The sequence below is a fragment of the Triticum urartu genome, chromosome 3, assembly GCF_003073215.2.
Source record: "Triticum urartu cultivar G1812 chromosome 3, Tu2.1, whole genome shotgun sequence".
Classification (NCBI taxonomy): domain Eukaryota; kingdom Viridiplantae; phylum Streptophyta; class Magnoliopsida; order Poales; family Poaceae; genus Triticum; species Triticum urartu.
The window spans coordinates 251,104,602-251,123,242 of NC_053024.1; positions in this window are offsets into that span (position 1 = coordinate 251,104,602).

The following is an 18,641-nucleotide window of genomic DNA, read 5'->3' on the forward strand; positions in this document are numbered from 1 at the left end:
AATTCAATTGAATTAATAAAAACACCAAATTAATTTCTAAAATAACTACATAATATTTAGAGCCTAATGAGCATAACTTAAGCACAGAACATTTTAAAAATAATTTTCCTAATGCAACTAATGCACTTTTTGCAAAGAAAATAAATACTAATCAACTCCAAAACTTAAAGTAATATTCAAAATAAATTTTCCCACTCTTTTTTTTATATTTTGAGGAAGTCATCTTATCCCCTCTCATTTGTTTTTCTCGAGTGGAAACTATTATTTGAATATTTCAAAAACTCCAAAATGCAAAGAAATATGAGATGCATTGAATGATTCTATTAACATCCAAATTTAATAAAATTGGGATGTTACACAAGTTGTGAAAGCATAGTATAGCGACGAGACAATGCATCAACCATAACATTTTCTTTACCCTTCTTTAGTTTAATGACATAAGGGAAAGTCTCGATGAATTCAACCCATTTAGCTTGTCTATGATTCAGTTTAGCTTGACTTCTAATATGTTTCAAAGATTCATGATCAGGATGTATAACAAATTCTTTGGGCCATAAATAATGTTGCCATGTTTCTAAAGTCCGAACAAGAGCATATAATTATTTATCATAAGTAGAATAATTCAGACTAGGCCCACTCAATTTTTCAGAAAAGTATGCAACAGGGTTGCCATCTTGTAATAACACACCTCCTAATCCAATTCCACTAGCATCACATTCAAGATCAAAAGTCTTATTAAAATTAGTAAGTTGGAGTAAAGGAGCATGTGTCAACTTATCTTTCAATACCGTGAAGGCTTCTTCCTATGTGGTACCCCAAACAAAAGGCACATCCTTCTTTGTAAGCTCATTGAGAGGTGCAACAATGGTGTTGAAATCTCTCACAAAACACCTATAGAATCCAGCGAGGCCAAGAAAGCTCCTCACTTGTGTGACCGTTTTGGGCTGCGGCCAACTCTCAATAGCTTCAATATTGGCTTTATCAACTTCAATTCCCTGTGGAGGAACAACATAGCCAAGAAAAGATACTCGGTCGGTGCAAAAGGTGCACTTCCCAAGGTTACCAAACAAACATGCATCACATAGAGCAATAAAAACAGCACGTAAATGTTCCAAATGTTCCTCCAAAGATCTGCTATAAATCAGTATATCATCAAAATAGACTACCACAAATCGTCCAATGAAAGCACGTAAAACTTCGTTCATTAATATCATGAAAGTACTAGGTGCATTAGTTAACCCAAAAGGCATGACTAACCACTCATATAATCCAAACTTAGATTTAAATGTTGTTTTCCATTCATCTCCCAATTTCATACGAATTTGATGGTATCCATTATGCAAATCAACTTTGGAGAATATTTTAGAGCCACTCAATTCATCAAGCATGTCATCTAGCCTAGGAATAGGATGACGATAACGAATAGTAATATTACTAATGCCTCTACAATCAACAGACATACGCGATGTACCATCCTTTTTGGCACTAGTATAATAGGAACAGCACAAGGACTAAGAGATTCGTGTATATAACCTCTGTCGAGCAGCTCCTGTACTTGATGCATAATCTCCTTCATCTCCTCTAGATTGGTACGGTATGGCGCACGGTTTGGCAGCGAGGCATCGGAAATTAAGTCATTCTAATGCTCAATCCCTCGAATAGGTGGTAATCCCGGTGGCACGTCTTGTGGAAAGACGTCAGCAAACTCCTGCAAAATGTTAGTGACAGCAGGAGGCAAAGAGGAAGGTACATCCTTGAAAGAAAATAATGCCTCTTTGCACACAAAAGCATAGCAAACAGATTTGGTGAAATCTAGATCATCAATATCAGATTTGGTGGCAAGTAAACATGCACTTTTCAATTTAATTTCAGAAGCAACACTAGATGGTTTATTATTAGGCTTCATTTGATGCTCAAATTCTTTTGCCACAATCTGATTTTCACTCTTTTTTTCCTCCTGTTTTGTTTTATTAGCTCTATTAATATCATCTTTCAAAATGGAATCAGGAGTCATAGGAAGCAAAGTAATATTTTTATCGTTATGAACAAGAGTATACTGATTGTTTCTATCATGGTGTAATTTTTTTTTATCAAATTGCCACGGTCTAGCAAGTAATAAGGAACATGCTTGCATAGGTACCACATCACAATCAACATAATCAGCATATGTAGAGATACTAAAATGCACACGAACAGTACGTGTTACCTTAACCTTGTCACTGTTGTTGAACCATTGGATGTAGTAAGGATGTGGATATGGTCTTGTGGTGAGGGATAGATTCTCCACCATCTCCATGCTATCCAAGTTGTTGCAGCTCCCTCCATCTATGATGACGCAAACAGAACGTTCCTTCACAACTCCCTTTGTGTGGAACAAATTATGCCTCTGATTTTGCTCAGCTTGTGTGACCTGCACACTCAAAACACGTTGAGCAACTAAACATTCATACCTATCAGCGTCTTCAGGAGCCATGTATTGCATCTCATGATCAGAAACATTTCCACCATGTTCTTCACTTGTAATAAGAGCCAAAGTCTCCTCATCATAGTCACTAGCGGACTCATACCCACCATCCTCGGTAACAATCATCACACGCTTAGATGGGCATTGTCTTGCATAATGACCTCCACCCTTGCAATGACGACAAATAATATCATGCGTTTGCCCTGTTGATGCCATGGATGAAGAAGAGCTTTGTGCAGAACCAGAAGGTGTACTCCTGGCAGATGGTGGTGGTGCTGCCTGTTTTCTTGTATCTCGGTTGGAATTGGCAGTTGAAGTCAGTGGTGCTGTAGTAGGGCATGTGGGAGTATAGGATGCGCGGTGTGTCTTCATTTAATGCCTGTCGATCCGGCACTTCACGTTCAGCTTTGCAAGCAAGATGGAATAAACAAGTAATATTATTATACTCCTTATACTCTAGAATGGTCTAAATCTCTTTATTTAATCCACCCATAAAACGTGCAAGCATAGCTTCATTATCCACGACAATACCACATCTAATCATTCCAGTTTGTAATTCCTGATAATATTCTTCTACAGAACTTTTCCCTTGTCTTAAACATTGCAATTTTTGAAGTAATTCACGTTGATAATATGGTGGAACCCAACGACTACGCGTAGCAGTTTTCAAAGCAGCCCAAGTAGCTAGAATAGGATATAATCTACAATGTTCAGACCACCAAACACATGCAAAACTAGTGAAAGCACAAACAGCAGCAGGAACACATCTCTCCTCAGGATATTATAAACGTGTAAAACATTGTTCAGTTTCCAACTCCCAAGTAAGATATATATCAGGAACATATCTACCCTCAAATGGTGGAATATTCAATTTTAGTTTAGGAAGATGGTCATGATCTCGTACCTCAGGTGGTGGTGCATCCCTACCATTGTGATGATATGCATGAGGACGACCTGGTGGTGGTGGTGCTGGTAGTTGCACGTAGTTCTGATTTTGATCAACCTCATCCTCGTAATGGTCCTCCACCTTTGAAGTAGCAGCAGGAGCTACAGAATCAACAGTAGGTACAGCGGCACCAGAATTTGGACCAGGCTCAAGGGGAACACGCAATGCTCGTCCCACTTGATTTGGAAGGCGATGTTTTTGTTGTTGTAGAGGTACCACAAGTGCAGCGGGCGGTGGTTGTGGAAGACGCGCGAGTACTTCATTGAACTTGGCATCCAACTTGGTGTCAATTGTCTTCTCAATGTCATCAATCCTCTCCAGTGCCTTTCCGAAGGTGGCCATGACGTCTTCCACCTGTTGACTCAACATTTGCTGAAATTTATCATGAATCTCCTTCTTCGACATGTTCTCCCAGTTAACCTCGTCGGCTTGTGGCCCTGCCATGGTTAGCAGCAATAGAAACACACAAGAATATGATCCTACAGACTACTAGAAAGTGGCAATGTGTCACAAATCCGTCAAGCAAATCTCAAATTCTTACCAGTTCTTACCCAGCAGCAGGTGGTGATCGGCAACCGTTGTAGTCAAAACTCTCAAAGCTTGGATAGAGCGATTACCAGGGAGAGTCAAACGCACGATGTAGATGTATGTGGAGCTGGGAAGACTTATAATATGGTAGCAAAAAGGGTCAGCAATAATCAATTCAGAGATGCAAAATTGAATAAATGCTCAACGACGACACTGTGTTGGTCCTAGGCTAGACCGTACTAGAGACGCGAGCCTAGAACACTAACAAGATCACGACACGGCACGTAAACAAGGGAAAAGCACACTATGGAACTTTTTCGCTCTTTTTTGCGCTCCTCTTTTTTTTGTGGAAAATCACTATAATGGCGAGTGTCTCAAAACTCTTCCCAAGTCAAATTGACAGGATAGGCACGAAATTTTTTTGACTATTTTTTCTCGGAAATCAGGGCAGCGACGATGAAGAAGTGTGACAAATAACCACAATGATGGAGAGTGTCTCAAAAGACTCAGAAAAGCCTAAAACAGGATAGGAAAAAAATATTTTTCGCCTGCAAAAATTTTGGCCTAAAAACTGCCCGTGGGTCTCCAGACTTTTTTTTCGAAACCTACTCAGGCAAGGAAATATGAATTAGAAAATAGATGGATCTCGAAAACAAACCTAATATGAAAAGAACTTGGATTGGTGGTGGACAGGTGGATGTATATGTGGACTCGGATTGGTGGTGGGCAGGCGGATGTATATATGGACTCGGATTGGTGGTGGACAGGCGGATGTATATGTGGACTTGGATTGGTGGTATATGTGGACTAGATTGGTGGTTGATAGGCGGATGTATATGGTAGCGGTAAGGAATATGTTGGTGGTGGTGGTATATGGCAGGAGCGATGACGATGGTGCGGCGGCGGCATGACAACTTGTGAACAGAACTCGAAACTCTATGGGAAACTAGACGCTAAGACCAGCAACTTGACACGACGATGCAATCGCAAATTCAACAAACAAAAATACTAAAAATACTATGCAAAGGCTCAGATTGGTTTGGATATGATGAGCCAACCCTAATTTTTTTGGCTTTTTCGTGGACTGTAGGTATGAAGAACAGACTCGACCGAAACTATGAAAAACTGTAAAATATCACCGAGCAACCTGGAAATCTGATACCACTTGATAGAGGCAAAGTTGTCCTATCTTTCGATGAGAAGGTGATTATCGTTTTTGTGGAGTAGACTTTGATGATCTGACTAAGAACATGCGTAGACATCGTGCCTTAGAAATCGCTGAACCAACTCCGAGAGGTTATTGACCACGCCTGAGCACGGTCAACTTGACCACGAGGGTCTATTTCCTGCAAGCAAACAAAGAACAAGTAAGAAACTGAGATTGCAACCTGGATATTGCGAATATAAGATGAAAGCTTTATTGATCAAGGTGGGGTTTTGTGACGTCTTGGTCTGGTCGTTCAACACAAATGAAGTACGCAAAGTTGCAGCTATGGCGAACTTCTAATCTAAACAAAACCCGAAGTCTAAATGATGCCCTAAGGGTTGTATATATGGAGGAAAGAGGGGGGAATTTTGTGGCCCTTGGAGGAAGGGTCCGAAACCAACCCTAACTCTTGTTTCCCCACACATACGGACTCTAAAAACAGCCTATAATCAAGTATTTCGAAATTACATGGGCTTGGCCCAAAAATAAGGTGACGCAGCACCAAGAATAGCCTCTGGACGAAATTTATGAAGTGGCATTTTGTATATTTCGTCCAAGGCTTCATGCACTCATTATGGTGGCTTCAAAGTCCTAGAATCATCACTTGTAACTCCGATCTTGTTCCCCTTGCGCATGCCATCATCTCCATGCTTAAACTTGCTCCAAGGTTCATCCTTCTTGTCCAAGCTAGGCCCTTCATTTGTAAGAAAAACAAATGTATCCAATTTAGGCAGCATCATATTCTCATGAACATTAGAATTGTTACCAAGAAACGAAAGTACCTGGTAATTAAATTGGCGTGCGCGAGCTCTAGTAATTGGTCCAGTATGTATAGCAGCAGGGGTTGTGGGTGTAACAATGGTATTGATGTCCTCATCAATACCCAAAGGAATTTCATATTCAATATTTTTAGTAGGTGCAATAGGTTGAGGGGTGACTAATTGTGGTTCCGGTCGAGGTGAAGATACCCCGAACAAGCCCCTCGAAGGATTGTTTTCCATAGTAACAAGTGACAGTAAATTTCAGCACGTAGTAATAATTTTTTCCTTACCAATTTCCACATACCAAGAGCGTTTCACTCCCCGGCAATGGCACCAGAAAAAGAGCCTTGATGACCCACAAGTATAGGGGATCAATCATAGTCCTTTTGATAAGTAAGAGTGTCGAACCCAACGAGGAGCAAAAGGAAATGTCAAGTGGTTTTCGGCAAGGTAATGTCTGCAAGCACTGAAATTATAAGTAACGAGTAGTTTGATAGCAAGATAATTTGTAATGAGCAAGTAACAATAATAGTAACAAAATTGCAGCAAGGTATCCCAATCCTTTTGAGGCAAAGGACAGACCAAAACGGTCTCTTATGATAAGCAAAGTGTTCTTGAGGGTACACGGGAATTTCATCTAGTCACTTTCATCATGTTGGTTTCATTTGTGTTCGCTACTTTGATAATTTCATATGCGGATGGATCAGTGCTTAGGTGTTGTTCTTACTTGAACAAACCTCCTACTTATGATTAACCCCGTCGCAAGCATCCGCAACTACGAGAAAAGTATTAAGAATAAATTCTAACCATAGCATTAAACTTTGGGATCCAATTAGTCCCTTACGGAATAGTGCATAAACTAGGGTTTAAGCTTCTGTCACTCTCGCAACCCATCATCTAATAACTACTCCACAATGGATTCCCTTAGGCCCAAATATGGTGAAGTGTCATGTAGTCTACGTTCACATGACACCACTAAGGGAATCACAACATACATACCATCAAAATATTGAACACATAAAATTCACATGATTACTTGCAACAAGATTTCTCCCGTGACCTCAAGAACAAAAGTAACTACTCACAAATGATAATCATGCTCAAGATCAAAGGGGTATTAAATAGCATAATGGATCTAAACATATAATCTTCCACCAAATAAACCATATAGTAATCAACTACAAGATGTAATCAACACTACTAGTCACCCTTAAGTACCAATCTATAGTTCCGGTACAAAGATTGAACACAAGAGATGAACTAGGGTTTGAGAGGAGATGGTGTTGTTGAAGATGTTGATGGAGATTGCCCTCCTCGAGATGGGAGAGTTGTTGGTGATGATGATGACGATGATTTCCCCCTCCGGGAGGGAAGTTCCCCCAGTGGAATCGCTCCGCTGGAGGGAAAAAGTGCTCCTGCCCAAGTTCCGCCTCGAGACGGCGGCACTTCATCCCGAAAGTCCTCTATTTATTTATTTTCTAGGTCAAAATGACGTATATACGAGAAGATGGGCACCAGAGGTGGGCTGGGCAGAGCACAACCCACTAGGGCGCTCCTGGGGCACCAAGCGCACCCTGGTGTCTTGTGCTCACCAGGTGGCCCCCTCCGGTAGTTATTTGCTCCAGTATTTTTCATATATTCCATAAAAGTTCCCCATAAAGTCTCAGCTCATTTGGAGTTGTGTAGAATAGGTAGCCTGACGTAGCTTTTTCAGGTCCAGATTTCCAACTACCGGAATTCTCCCTCTTTGTGTGAACCTTGCATATTATGAGAGAAAAGGCATTAGAATTACTCCAAAATGCATTATTATGCATAAAAACATTATAAATAACAGTAGGTAAACATGATGCAAAATGGACGTATCATTCTCCTTGATGTTCTTGGAGTTCTATCATATGCAATCACTTTTTGCGGTGTGTTTGTTGGGATCCGATGAATTGTGAGCTTATGATCAGATCTATCCATGAATAATATTTGAGCTTTCTCTGAACTCTTATATTCATGATTACTATAGCTTCGTATTTCTCTCTGATCTATTGATTTGGTTTGGCCAACTAGATTGATTTTTCTTGAAATGGGAGAGGTGATTTGTAATGGGTTTGATCTTGCAGTGCTCAATCCCAGCGACAAAAGGGACATGATGATACGTCCATTTTGCATCATGTTTTTCTACTGTTATTTATAATGTTTTTATGCATAATAATGCTTTATGGAGTAATCCTAATGCCTTTTCTCTCATAATATGCAAGGTTTACACAAGGAGGGAGAATACCGTCAACTGGAATTCTGGACCTGAAAATTCTACATCAGAGTTACCTCTTTTGCACATCTACAAATGAGCTGAAACTTCACGAATATTTTTTATGGAATATTTAAGAATTATTGGAGCAAATAACTACCAGAGGGGGCCCACCAGATGGGCACAACCCACCATGGCGCGCCAGGGCCCCCAGGCGCGCCCTGGTGGGTTGTGCCCTCCTCGGCCCACCTCTGGTGCCCATCTTCTGGTATATAGGTCATTTTGACCTAGAAAAAACCAGGAGCGGACATTCGGGACGAAGCGCCACCATCTCGAGGCGGAACCTGGGCAGGAGCACTATTGCCATCCAGGGGAGCGATTCCGTCGGGGGAACTTCCCTCCCGGAGGGGGAAATCATCATCATCATCACCAACAACTCTCCCATCTTTGGGAGGGCAATCTCCATCAACATCTTCAACAACACCATCTCCTCTCAAACCCTAGTTCATCTCTTGTGTTCAATCTTTAAACCGGAACCTTAGATTGGTACTTGTGGGTGACTAGTAGTGTTGATTACATCTTGTAGTTGATTACTATATGGTTTATTTGGTGGAAGATTATATGTTCAGATCCATTATGCTATTTAATACCCCTCTAACCTTGAGCATGATTATCATTTGTGAGTAGTTACTTTTGTTCTTGAGGTCATGGGAGAAATCTTGTAGCAAGTAATCATGTGAACTTGATATGTGTTCGATATTTTGATGATATGTATGTTGTGATTCCCTTAGTGGTGTCATGTGAACGTCGACTACATGGCACTTCACCTTATTAGGGCCTAAGGGAATGCATTGTGTAGTATTTATTATATGATGGGTTGCTAGAGTGACAGAAGCTTAAACCCTAGTTTATGCACCACTTCATAAGGGACTGATTTTGATCCAAAAGTTTAATGCTATGGTTAGATTTTATCTTAATACTTTTCTCATAGTTGCGGATGCTTGCGAGGGGGTTAATCATAAGTAGGAGGTTTGTTCAAGTAAGAACTGCACCTAAGCACCGGTCCACCCACATATCAAATTATCGAAGTAGCGAATGCTACCTCTTGAGCACTGCGTTGGTTTTCCCTTGAAGAGGAAAGGGTGATGCAGCAAAGTAGCATAAGTATTTCCCTCCGTTTTTGCGAACCAAGGTATCAATCCAGTAGGAGGACACACGCAAGTCCCTCGTACCTACACAAACAAATAAGAACCTCGGAACCAACGCGATAAAGGGGTTGCCAATCCCTTCACCGTCACTTACGAGAGTGAGATCTGATAGATATGATAAGATAATATTTTTGGTATTTTTATGATAAAGATTAAAAGTAAAGATTGCAAAATAAAAGGGTAATAGAAATATCTTATTGGCAGAAGATTAATATGATGGAGAATAGACCCGGGGGCCATAGGTTTCACTAGTGGCTTCTCTCAAGATAGCATAAGTATTACAGTGGGTGAACAAATTACTGTCGAGCAATTGATAGAAAAGCGAATAATTATGAGAATATCTAGGCATGATCATGTATATAGGCATCACGTCCGTGACAAGTAGACCGACTCCTGCCTGCATCTACTACTATTACTCCACACATCGACCGCTATCCAGCATGCATCTAGAGTATTAAGTTCATAAGAATAGAGTAACGCATTAGGTAAGATGACATGATGTAGAGGGATAAACTCAAGCAATATGATATAAACCCCATCTTTTTATCCTCGATGGCAACAATACAATGCGTGTCGTTTCCCTTTCTGTCACTGGGATCGAGCACCGCAAGATTGAACCCAAAGCTAAGCACTTCTCCCATTGCAAGAAAGATCAATCTAGTAGGCCAAACCAAACTGATAATTCGAAGAGACTTGCAAAGATAACCAATCATGCATAAAAGATTTCAAAGAAGAATCAAATAGTTCATAGATAGACTTGATCATAAACCCACAATTCATCGGATCTCAACAAACATATCACAAAAAGAGTTACATCAAATAGATCTCCAAGAAGATCGAGGAGAACTATGTATTGAGATTCAAAGAGAGAGAAGAAGCCATCTAGCTAATAACTATGGACCCGAAGGTCTGAAGTAAACTACTCACACATCATCGGAGGGGCCATGGAGTTGATGTAGAGGCCCTCCGTGATTGATGCCCCCTCTAGCGGAGCTCCGGAAAAGGCCCCAAGATGGGATCTCTTGGGTACAGGAGGTTGCGGCAGTGGAAATAGGGTTTTGTGGTGCTCCTGGTTGTTTTCAGGGTATATGAGTATATATAGGAGGAAGAAGTAGGTCAGTTGAACCACAAGGGGCCCATGAGGGGGGAGGGCGCGCCCCCCTGCCTCGTGGACTCCTCGTTCGTTTCTTGACGTCCACTCCAAGTCCTCTGAATCACGTTTGTTCCAATAATCACGTTCCCGAAGGTTTCATTCCGTTTGGATTCCATTTAATATTCCTTTTCTGCGAAACACTGAAATAGGCAAAAAAACAGCAATTTGCACTGGGCCTTGGTTTAATAGGTTAGTCCCATAAATAATATAAAAGTGTAAAATAAAGCCCATTGATACGTCTCCAACGTATCTAAATTTTTTGATTGTTCCATGCTATATTATATTCTGTTTTGGATGTTTAATGGGCTTTATTATACACTTTTATATTATTTGGGACTAACCTATTAACCGGAGGCCCAGCCCAAATTGTTGTTTTTTTGCCTATTTTAGAGTTTCGCCGAAAAGGAATATCAAACGGAGTCCAAACAGAATGAAACCTTTGGGAACGTGATTTTCTAAACGAACGTGATCCAGGAGACTTGGAGTGGGCGTCAAGAAACAATCGAGGAGGCCACGAGGCAGGGGGCGCACCTACCCCCCTGGGTGCGCCCTCCACCCATGTGGGCCCCTCGTTGCTCCACTGATGTACTTCTTCCTCCTATATATATATCCACGTACCCCCCCCCCCAAAAAAAACATCCAGGAGCACCACAAAAACCTAATTCCACCGTCGCAGCCTTCTGTACCCAAGAGATCCCATCTTGGGGCCTTTTCTGGAGCTCCGCCGGAGGAGGCATTGATCATGGAGGGCCTCTACATCAACTCCATGGCCTCTCCGGTCATCTGTGAGTAGTTTACTTCAGACCTTCGGGTCCATAGTTATTAGCTAGATGGCTTCTTCTCTCTCTTTGGATCTCAATACAAAGTTCTCCTCGATCTTCTTGGAGATCTATTCGATGTAATCTTCTTTTGCGATGTGTCTGTCGAGATCCGATCAATTGTGGGTTTATGATCAAGTTTATCTATGAACAATATTTGAATCTCCTCTGAATTATTTTGTGTATGATTGGTTATCTTTGCAAGTCTCTTCGAATTATTAGTTTGGTTTGGCCTACTAGATTGATCTATCTTGCAATGGGAGAAGTGCTTAACTTTGGGTTCAATCTTGCGGTGTCCTTTCCCAGTGACGGCAGGGGCGGCAAGGCACATATTGTATTGTTGCCATCGAGGATTAAACGACAGGCTTTATATCATATTGCATGAGTTTATCCCTCTACATCATGTCATCTTACTTAAAGCATTACTCTGTTCTTATGAACTTAATACTCTAGATGCATGCTGCATAGCGGTCGATGTGTGGAGTAATAGTAGTAGATGCAGAATCGTTTTGGTCTAGTTGTCATGGATGTGATGCCTATATACATGATCATACCTAGATATTCTCATAACTATGCTCAATTCTATCAATTGCTCGACAGTAATTCGTTTACCCACCGTAATACTTATGCTCTTGAGAGAAGCCACTAGTGAAACCTATGGCCCCCGGGTCTATCTTCCATCATATTAATCTTCCAACACTTAGCTATTTCTATTGTCGTTTATTTTACTTTGCATCTTTATTTCTCTTTATCATAAAAATACCAAAAATATTATCTTATCATATCTATCAGATCTCACTCTCGTAAGTGACCGTGAAGGGATTGACAACCCCTTTATCGCGTTGGTTGTGAGGTTCTTATTTATTTGTGTAGGTGCGTGGGACTCGAGCGTGATCTCCTACAGGATTGATACCTTGGTTCTCAAAAACTGAGGGAAATACTTACGCTACTTTGCTGCATCACCCTTTCCTCTTCAAGGGAAAACCAACGCAGTGCTCAAGAGGTAGCAAGAAGGATTTCTGGCGCCGTTGCCGGGGAGATTCGCGCCAAGTCAAGTCAAGATTTGACTCCCAGCAACGAGCCATTTCTGGCGTCGTTGCCAGGGAGTCTATGCACAAGTCAAGGCATACCAAGTACCCATCACAAACTCTTATCCCTCGCATTACATTATTTGCCATTTGCCTCTCGTTTTCCTCTCCCCCACTTCACCCTTGCCGTTTTATTCACCCTCTCTTTTCTGTTCGCCTCCCTCTTTCTTTTGCTCCTCGCACTTTCTTCCGTTATGACTAAAATTGGGGAAATTATTATCGATATGGACAATAATAATAACATGGAAAATTCTGATGCTCCTGCTGAAAAACCCCCTGTCTTACATACAAAAAAATTCTGAATCGGTAGTGGTAATATTATTGGAAAAGGAGTTATCCAAGATTTCTTTACTTGTGCCGGTGTTTTGCCTTCTATGGGTAATTCTATTCTTCATAGAAGTAGTAGTCTTGCCGACGCTATCGCCATGCTTGTAGTTGAACTTGAAAGGCAATTTATGCACATGCATCCTTGCATACAAAGGACTTTCCTAGAACTTTCTAATATTGAGCATTCTTCTATTAAGCGTGCCGCTACTATCTATTTGGCTCATGAGTTCAGATTTATAATAAAAGAGGCCAAAGAAATCTTTGCGCACTACTGGGTGGACCTTGGCCGTCCTCCCATAGAGGCAATCCTCTTTGATCAAGAGGAATTAATGCGTTTTCAATCTTTAGACTATGTTGCTTTTAATGAGAACCTTAGAAAAAAGGTTCCTACCAATGTTCTAGTTGATAGAATTTCCGAACTTAATAATGATTTTGCTATTCAAAATAATGAGCTAGGATATTCTCTCAAGTATAGGCTCACGAAGTTTTGTCAAAAGAATGCTTATAATGATGAATTGGTTGTGCAATATGAAGGGCCAAAGGAGGAACCTATACCTCCCAAAATTGATCTTGGGGACTTCTGTCCCATTAAATTTAGCCCTTTTGATTACTTTTGCTTGCCTCAAAGAAAACTTGCTGCTGAACGTAGAGAATATGAAATGAGTTTTCGTGATCTATCCTATTATTATGGCAATACCTAGATCTATCATTGCTTTTATGCCCAGCTAGGGGCGTTAAACGATAGCGCTTGTTGGGAGGCAACCCATTTTTTTTATTCCTTGATTTTGCTCCTGTTTAGTAATAAATAATTTATCTAGCCTCTGTTTTGGTTTTGTTTTTTGTGTTTAATTAGTGTTTGTGCCAAGTAGAACCGTTGGGAAGACTTGGGGAAAGTCTTTTTGATCTTGTTGTAAAAAACAGAAACTTTAGCGCTCACGAGAATTGCTGCCATTTTTACTTGGAAAGTTCCATTTAGTTAATTCTTTTTGCAGATGATTAATAGATAAATTAATCACGTCCAGCAATTTATTTTTGAATTTTTTGACTTCCAGAAGTTTGTGTTAGTTACAGATTACTACAGACTGTTCTGTTTTTGACAGATTCTGTTTTTCGTGTGTTGTTTGCTTATTTTGATGAATCTATGGCTAGTAAAAGAGTTTATAAACCATAGAGAAGTTGGAATACAGTAGTTTTATCACCAATATAAATCAAGAATGAGTTCATTACAGTACCTTGAAGTGGTGTTTTGTTTTCTTTCGCTAACGGAGCTCACGAGATTTTCTATTTTGAGTTTTGTGTTGTGAAGTTTTCAAGTTTTGGGTAAAGATTTGATGGATTATGGAACAAGGAGTGGCAAGAGCCTAAGCTTGGGGATTCCCATGGCACCCCAAGGTAATATAAGGACACCAAAGAGTCAAAGCTTGGGGATGCCCCGGAAGGCATCCCCTCTTTCGTCTTCGTCCATCCGTAACTTTACTTGGAGCTATATTTTTATTCACCACAAGATATGTGTTTTGCTTGGAGCGTCTTGTATGATTTGAGTCTTTGCTTTTTAGTTTACTACAATCATCCATGCTGTACACACCTTTTGAGAGAGACACACATGATTCGGAATTTGTTAGAATACTCTATGTGCTCCACCTATATCTTTTGAGCTATATAGTTTTTGCTTTAGTGCTTCAGTTATATCTTTTAGAGCACGGTGGTGGAATTGTTTTATAGAAACTATTGTTATCTCATGCTTCACTTATATTATTTTGAGAGTCCTACAAAACAGCATGGTAATTTGCTTTAATCAAAAAAATAGTCCTAAAGTGATGGGCATCCAAGATTAGTAAATAAAATCTTATGAGTGTGTTGAATACTATGAGAAGTTTGATGCTTGATAATTGTTTTGAGATATGAAGATGGTGATATTAGAGTCATGCTAGTTGAGTGGTTATGAAATTTAGAAATACTTGTGTTAAAGTTTGTGATTCCCGTAGCATGCATGTATGGTGAACCGTTATGTGATGAAGTCGGAGCATGATTTATTTATTGATTGTCCTCCTTATGAGTGGCGGTCGGGGACGAGCGATGGTCTTTTCCTACCAATCTATCCCCCTAGGAGCATGCACGTAATACTTTTCTTTGATAACTTGTAGATTTTTGCAACAATTATATGAGTTCTTTATGACTAATGTTGAGTCCATGGATTATACGCACTCTCATCCTTCCACCATAGCTAGCCTCTCTAATACTGTGCACTTTTCACCGGTATCATACACCCACCATATACCTTCCTCAAAACAGCCACCATACCTACCTACCATGGCATTCCCATAGCCATTCCGAGATATATTGCCATGCAACTTACCACCATTTTGTTTACCATGACACGCTTCATCATTGTCATAATTGCTTTGCGTGATCATGTAGTTGACATCGTATTTGTGGCAAAGCCACCGTTCATAATTTTTATACATGTCACTCTTGATTCATTTCATATCCCGGTACACCGCCGGAGGCATTCACATAGAGTCATATTTTGTTCTAAGTATCGAGTTGTAATTTTTGAGTTGTAAGTAAATAAAGTGTGATGATCATCATTATTAGAGCATTGTCCCAAGTGAGGAAAGGATGATGGAGACTATGATTCCCCCACAAGTCGGGATGAGACTCCGGACGAAAAAAAGGCCATAAAAAGGAGAAGGCCCAAAACAATGAGAGAAAAAGAGAGAAGGGACAATGCTACTATCATTTTTCCACACTTGTGTTTCAAAGTAGCACCATGATCTTCATGATAGAGAGTCTCCTATGATATCACTTTCATATACTAGTGGGAATTTTTCATTATAGAACTTGGCTTGTATATTCCAATGATGGGCTTCCTCAAAATGCCCTAGGTCTTCATGAGCAAGCGAGTTGGATGCACACCCACTAAGTTTATTTTGTTGAGCTTTCATATACTTATAGCTCTAGTGCATCCGTTGCATGGCAATCCCTACTCACTCACACTGATATCTATTGATGGGCATCTCCATAGCCCGTTGATACGCCTAGTTGATGTGAGACTATCTTCTCATTTTTTTTGTCTTCTCCACAACCACCATTATATTCCACATATAGTGCTATGCCCATGGCTCACGCTCATGTATTGCGTGAAGATTGAAAAAGTTTGAGAACATCAAAAGTACGAAACAATAGCTTGGCTTGTCATCGGGGTTGTGCATGATTTAAATATTTTGTGTGATGAAGATAGAGCATAGCCAGACTATATGATTTTGTAGGGATAACTTTCTTTGGCCATGTTATTTTGAGAAGACATAATTGCTTAGTTAGTATGCTTGAAGTATTATTATTTTTATGTCAATATTAAAATTTTGTCTTGAATCTTTCGGATCTGAATATTCATACCACAAATAACAGAATTACATTGAAAATTATGCTGGGTAGCATTCCACATCAAAAATTCTGTTTTTATCATTTACCTACTCGAGGACGAGCAGGAATTAAGCTTGGGGATGCTTGATACGTCTCCAACGTATCTATAATTTTTTATTGTTCAGTGCTATATTATATTCTATTTTGGATGTTTAATGGGCTTTATTATACACTTTTACATTATTTTTGGGACTAACCTATTAACCGGAGGCCCAACCCAAATTGCTGTTTTTTGCCTATTTTAGAGTTTCGCCGAAAAGGAATATCAAACGGAGTCCAAACGGAATGAAACCTTCGGGAACGTGATTTTCTCAACGAACGTGATCTAGGAGGCTTGGAGTGGGTATCAAGAAACAATCAAGGAGGCCACGAGGCAGGGGGCGCGCCTACCCCCTAGGCGCGCCATCCACCCTCGTGGGCCCCTCGTTGCTCCACCGATGTACTTCTTCCTCCTATATATATCCACGTACCCCCCAAACATCCAGGAGCACCACGAAAACCTAATTCCACCGCCGCAACCTTCTGTACCCGAGAGATCCCATCTTGGGGCCTTTTCCGGAGCTCCGCCGGAGGGGGCATTAATCATGGAGGGCCTCTACATCAACTCCATGGCCTCTCCAGTGATGTGTGAGTAGTTTACTTCAGACCTTCGGGTCCATAGTTATTAGCTAGATGGCTTCTTCTCTCTCTTTGGATCTCAATACAAAGTTCTCTGCGATATTCTTGGAGATCTATTCGATGTAATCTTCTTTTGCGGTGTGTTTGTCAAGATCCGATGAATTGTGGGTTTGTGATCAAGTTTATCTATGAACAATATTTGAATCTCCTCTGAATTCTTTTATGTATGATTGGTTATCTTTGCAAGTCTCTTTGAATTATCAGTTTGGTTTGGCCTACTAGATTGATCTCTCTTGCAAGGGGAGAAGTGCTTAGCTTTGGGTTCAATCTTGCGGTGTCCTTTCCTAGTGACAGCAGGGGCAGCAAGGCACGTATTGTATTGTTGCCATCGAGGATAAAAAGATGGGGCATGAGTTTATCCCTCTACATCATGTCATCTTACTTAAAGCATTACTCTGTTCTTATGAACTTAATACTCTAGATGCATGCTGGATAGCGGTCGATGTGTGGAGTAATTGTTGGGGAACATAGTAATTTCAAAAAAAATCCTACGCACACGTAAGATCATGGTGATGCATAGCAATGAGAGGGGAGAGTGTGTCCATGTACCCTCGTAGACCGAAAGCGTAAGCATTAACACAACGTGGTTGATGTAGTCGTACGTCTTCACGATCCAACTGATCAAGTACCAAACGCACGGCACCTCTGAGTTCTGCACACGTTCAACTCGATGACGTCCCTCGAACTCCGATCCAGTCGAGCTTTGAGGGATAGTTCCGTCAGCATGATGGCATGGTGACGATGTTGATGTTCTACTGTCGCAGGGCTTCGCCTAAGCACCGCTACAATATTATCGAGGTGGACTATGGTGGAGAGGGGCACCGCACACGGCTAAAAGATCCAAGAGATCAATTTTTGTATCTATGGGGTGCCCCCTGGCCACGTATATAAAGGAGTGGAGGAGGGGGAGAGGGCCAGCCCCTATGGCGCGCCCTGGAGGAGTCCTACTCCCACCGGGAGTAGGATTCCTCCCCTTCCAAGTAGTAGGAGTAGGAGACAAGGAAGGGCAAGAGGGAAGAGAAGGAAGGAGGGGGCGTCGCCCCTCCCCCTAGTCCAATTCGGACTAGTCATTGGGGGGGATGCCTCTCTCTCTCCCCTAAAGCCCAATAAGGCCCATATACTTCTTCCCTCGTATTCCCATAACTCCTCGGTACTCCGAAAAATACCTGAAGCACTCGGAACCTTTCCGATGTCCGAATATAGTCGTCCAATATATGGATATTTACATCTCGACCATTTCGAGACTCCTCGCCATGTCCCCGATCTCATCCGAGACTCCGAACTACCTTCGATACATCAAAACACATAAACTCATAATATAACTGACATCGAACTTTAAGCGTGCGGACCCTACGGGTTCGAGAATTATGTAGACATGACCGAGACACGTCTCCGGTCAATAACCAATAGCGGAACCTGGATGCTCATATTGGTTCCTACATATTCTACGAAGATCTTTATCGGTCAAACCGCATAACACTATATGTTATTCCCTTTGTCATCGGTATGTTACTTGCCCGAGATTCGATCGTCGGTATCTCAATACCTAGTTCAATCTCGTTACCGGCAAGTCTCTTTACTCGTTCTGTAATGCATCATCCCGCAACTAACTCATTAGTTACATTGCTTGCAAGGCTTATAGTGATGTGCATTACCGAGAGGCCCAGAGATACCTCTCCGACAATTGGAGTGACAAATCCTAATCTCGAAATATGCCAACTCAACAAGTACCTTCGGAGACACCTGTAGAGCACCTTTATAATCACCCGGTTACGTTGTGACGTTTGGTAGCACACAAAGT